Below are 5067 nucleotides of genomic sequence, written 5' to 3'. Positions count from 1 at the left end.
TATTTATGTTGTTCTTTTAAAAAGCACACAATGTGTTACACTGCATTTCTGCTTCTCCCTATATGAATGTGTTTCTTTTACAGGGGTATTCAGATCACGAAAAATATTCTCCTGAGTTTTTCTGGGCAGTGGCATGATACATAACCACTAAACCTCATATTAGGAAAAAGTTAGCTTAAATAAGAAATTGAAAAATCTGCTTGCAAATAATACTGTAAAAGTTTACAGTCCATCCTAACCATCAAGGATACTTTCCATAACTTTTAGGGTTTGATAGTAAAATATATACACACACATATGTATGTTTCTAATAACAAAGCACTAAAGTAAAATAAACCTGCTTGTCCAAATACGGTTGCGTTCCAGTCAAAGTTTTGCTTAATATTTTGAGAAGAGCTATGAGAAGATAAATGTCCTCGGCCTTGGATCTGATATAAGATGCTCATGGTGCCATCTACTGGCTGTTTGTTGCATGACTGCTGAGGGGGAGACCTGGATTTTGGAAAGTTGTTTTCAGCACAAAGCAAACTCCATGTTACCATATACGCACGGCTCCAAAGATAGCCCAATTTTAAGATAGCGTCATCGGTGTTGATTTTATTTTTTATAAAAGGATATCCAAATTGTTGAGGGTTATCAGAATTATAAGGCATCTCATTTCTGAACAGCAATGTTTCTGGTAACAAAAAGCCTAAGCTACACTGTGCTCTAGGAACCACAGACCGCCACTCAACGGCAGTGAGATGTCCAGCTCTGCTTACGCCTCAGAACAAGGAGAGGAGAGCACACGAGTGTCTTTCCCGAAACGCCATCTGCGGCACAAAGAACGTTCCCAGTAGCGCGAAGCTGTGGAAACACAAAGGTATGGGGTGTGGGTGCTAAAATGATCATTCCTCTATAAAGACAGGAGTTGACAGACATGTCCCCCTCGGCACCCTCTCAGAAGTCATAAGATTATGGCAGGCTGAAGGAGATGGCTCCCCTTTACCAGCGGCTTTCTGAGCAAGCTCTCTCTTGAGGTCCATTCCTGGAGAGCCACCCAATGTCTTCTTCCTTCGTTAGCCCCCACTGAATGCAGGCTCCTTCTGTAACATCCATCTACCTCCATTTGTCTTTCAGAAGTGAAGCTTGTTCTCGTCTATAACATTTCCTGTGTCTCAGGAACAAAAAGCTTTTATGGGTATTCAACACATCACTAATGAGCCCGTTTATTATCCTGCCCAAACTCCTGTGGAGCGACTCTGAGGTCGGAGCTCCCACGGGCCTGGACGCTTCAGAATGTAAGCCCACATCAGCCACAGGGAGAGACCTCCAGAGCCACCTCAGCTGTTGGGTAAGCCGCGTGACTGAGCAGCCACGGTCCTCTTATGCAAGAGGCCATGCACAAATCAGAAAGCGATCTGTAGGCCTCGGTGTGGAGACCACCTGATCAGACTTCTGAAATCTCTTTTTTATTAAAAAATCGATGAAGAAACTGTTTTCCAAGAATTCAATTAAATTCCAAACCTGATGTATATTTTGAGGCTAGAATCCAAGATTCTGAGGAGGATACAGTCCTTCTTAAACCAAATATCAAATATCTTCAAAATGCTATGTTTGGGGCACCTGGGCGGCTCATTCGGTTAAGCATTCGACTTTGGCTCAGGTCATGATATAAGGACTCATGAGTTCGAGTCCTGTGTGAGCCTCTGTGCTGACAGCTCAGAGCCTGGAGCCTGTTTGGATCCTGGGTCTCCCTCTCTCTCTGCCCCTCCCCCACTCACACTCTGCCTCTCTCTCCCTCAAAAATAAATGAACATTAAAAAATATTTTTTAAAATTTAGCTATAGTTATCTGAGGTCTCTAAGAGTAGGTGAAAATTTCAAAGACAATTACTTCCCTCCTTCACATCAAACACAGGTCTATTTGTTGGTCTTTGAAATATTGGTATGACTTACACAATATTGGGAATATATTGATAATTTTGGCAATTGTCCTCTCCTCCTGAGAAAAAGAATTGAAAGCCTTAAAAGGGTCTAGGTTTACAGGAGCAAACAGTATAAAGTCCCGGGCCACAACAAATATTTTAAACAAGTTCTATACGCATGAGTGAGTTTTAAAATCAAAGTTGTACTTAACTATTGTCTTCTTTTACTTTTTTAAATATTTATTTATTTATTCTGAGAGAGAGAGAGAGAGAACACACACGTGCGCACGACCTGGGGAGGAGCAGAGAGAGAGAGAGAGAGAGCGAATCTCAAGTGGGCCGCGCTCTCAGCACAGAGTCTAACACGGGCTCACTATCACAAACTGCCAGATCACAACCTGAGCCAAAATCAAAAGTGGGACACTTAGCCAACTGAGCCACCCAGATGCCTCCCCCCAGCCCCCCTGCCCTGCATTGTTTTATTTTTTAAAAACAACTGTTTCACTTCAGTTGGCACAGAAGAGAGGCCTAGAAAATAATTAGTTGCTTCCTGAAAGATCATGAAACTCTAAAGACACTGCTAAAATCCAACTGATGCCTGTATGTGCATTGGTAAATGGAGGAACCAATATGAGAAACAAAACAGAAGTTTTTTTTCTATATAAGAAACTTTTCTTTATAAAAGGCTTTTAGAAAAGGGTAAGTCCTTAATTCTTTAACTAGAAATGAAGGGATACAAAACAGATTTGTGAAGCAAGAGTAAGATACAAAATAAAATATTGACATCATTGACTGAGTCCATTCAGCTGATATAATATGTGAATTTTTAACTTGATATGCTAACAGAGGTGTTATGTTTCAGTCTGGGTCTTTTGAGGATCACTCTTTTGTTTCAAGTTTTCTAAAGAAAACTAACAATCTGTAGGTATTATTTTTAATATAGGGTGGAGCCCAAGTTATTCCAGAAAGGCACCAACAACACAGAACATCCAAGAAAAAAAACTTCTATTAAATTAAAACCTCAATCATATTTGCAATGACAACAATGCAGCAACACAGAGAAACTAATATTTTCAGTGCCCAAACTTCCAACTACCGTAAGTGTTTGTTCCTCTTTTTTGAAAGAAATGTACCATCCATTCTGGATTTCCTTTGATTAATCCTTCTGGTAATTTCCAAGGATCTACTTGTATCGAAACATTGCAGCAAAGGAAAACTGAAGGGGGTTGAATTCAATGAATAAAAAGAAAAAGAAAAGTGTGAGGAAGAGAGGGAGAGAAGGGAATATTCCTAGAGAAAGGAGACACAAAACAGAGAGAGAAGGAGGAGAGACAGAAAGAGACAAGAGGTGATGGGCAGGGAGTCAGCCAGAGAGTGAAGGGGGCAGAGGAAGGAAATCAGAGAAGGGAAGGAAGGAAAGAAGAGGGCAGGGAGGACCAGAGGGCATGAGAAAAGTGATGAAAGGAGGAAAAGCAAGAGAGAAAGGATGGAAAAATAAAGGGAGACCAAATAACAAGGGGGGATTTAAAAGCCAAGGAAGGGCTCCCATGCAGGGTTGGGTTCTTGGAGAGGTTGAAGAAGGAAGGTAATAAAATAGTTACCCAGCTATTTAGAAACTCAGCAGATCTGAGCTGGAAGGAATATTATGGTACATCTCCTCCAACGCTTCAGAGTACAGTGGGACCTAGAGGCCAGGAAGGGGAAATAACCAAACGGAAGTCGCATAGCTAGATACCACCAGGCGGAAGTCACAAGAAGGAGCAGTTAGCATTTCGCAACAAACCGCCTTGGTGCAGCCAAGTGCCTTAGGCAGGTGATTGATGGGCGGGCTGGTTTGAGAAATGGGACCTGCCCTTGGGGCGGGAGGCGTGGGCTCCTCCAGGAAGCATTCGGTGTCTTCCGAATTCATTACTCAGCTTGAGGTGAATTCCCAGGACATGTGACAGCTCCACAGTCAAAGAGAAGCATCGACAGCAAAAGAGCAGTTCTAACAAATCCCTAATCCCTCTGGTATGGAGGAGGAGGATGCTAGCTTCAACTCCAGGGTCAGGCTGCCTCCGTGTGAATCCTCACCGAGCCCCTGCCCGATGACCTTAGAAAAGCCTTCTCTTTAGTCGATTTCCTAGTACGTAAATTGAGACAAGTACCGTATTTACCACCCAATTCTGTTGTGAGAATTAAATAAAATAATCTGTGGCATGTGTTGACTGCTGTGCCCGGAGCACCAAATACAAATGGTTTGGGGAACTCCTTGCTGAACTATCTGAGCTTCAGCAACGCTACCCAGCTGTGCTTAAAACCTCTAACTGACTGCATTTCATTTGTGTAAAATACTTGATTATGAAATGTCTTTGGCATTTATTGTGAATGAATGAGGGGGGATAGTACTAGGCTGTCTCTCCGAGGCAACCACCTGGCGGGATTTTCCCAAGCACTCCTTACCTATTCAGGGGGGATCTAAACTTCCAACGTCACCAGTCTTAGTTATGAAAGATAAACGTAATTTGGCATTTGACTTGCTCAACTGCAAACCTCCTGAATGCTATTTGCTTTTAATGAAAACAGAATATTTAAACCAAGGCATGGCTTATTAACTTGCAAGCATTAATGCTGACCTGTTGCTTTTCCTATTAAAATAGGCTTCCTTATGTCCATTTCAGCCAAGGTGCTGATCCCTCAGTGACCGCCCCCATGTCTTTCATGTCACTTCTGAGAGCTCTTTCATTACCGGAAGTGAGGTCAACCAGTAGGGAGGCTGATTAGAATCCGTGCTGTACACAAGTGGATAAAAATGAGATTAGGCAATGTGAATGCATCTCTAAATCACTGCACTTGACCAAACCAATTACATTTATGTCAGCCTTCTCCTTCAATCCAGAGGAGTGAGCAGTGATCCAGGAAAAAAGAGACTTAAACTCTGAGTGTAAGCAGTAGCCATTGGCCTCTCTCTCTCTCTCTCTCTCTCTCTCTCTCTCTCTCTCTCTCTCTCTCTCTCTCTCACACACACACACACACACACACACACACACGAGCATGCATGATTTTCCTCAGGTGAAGTGGTATTTTCCTTCTCTAAAACTTCTCCAGATGTTCTTAAATCTGCTTTGTAATAACCACACTCCTTATTTACAGTGTGTGTTCTAAGTACCCAGCACTGGACT

At 42.4% G+C, this 5067-nt stretch overlaps 1 long non-coding RNA gene across 1 annotated transcript; it reads right to left on the bottom strand.

Moving 5' to 3' along the window:
* Window positions 1–373: 373 nt before the first annotated feature.
* On the bottom strand, window positions 374–3565 carry LOC115305437. The gene is made up of 3 exons (XR_003914782.1): window positions 3508–3565; window positions 989–1150; window positions 374–846 (listed from the first exon to the last, which is right to left on the bottom strand). It is a non-coding gene; the product is annotated as an uncharacterized LOC115305437 (long non-coding RNA).
* Between the last annotated feature and the right edge of the window lie 1502 nt (window positions 3566–5067).

Source organism: Suricata suricatta, chromosome 10 (assembly GCF_006229205.1).
Source record: "Suricata suricatta isolate VVHF042 chromosome 10, meerkat_22Aug2017_6uvM2_HiC, whole genome shotgun sequence".
NCBI lineage: Eukaryota > Metazoa > Chordata > Mammalia > Carnivora > Herpestidae > Suricata > Suricata suricatta.
Note: the sequence above shows the minus strand (reverse complement) of the source record. Positions and strands in the feature narration are given on the sequence as shown.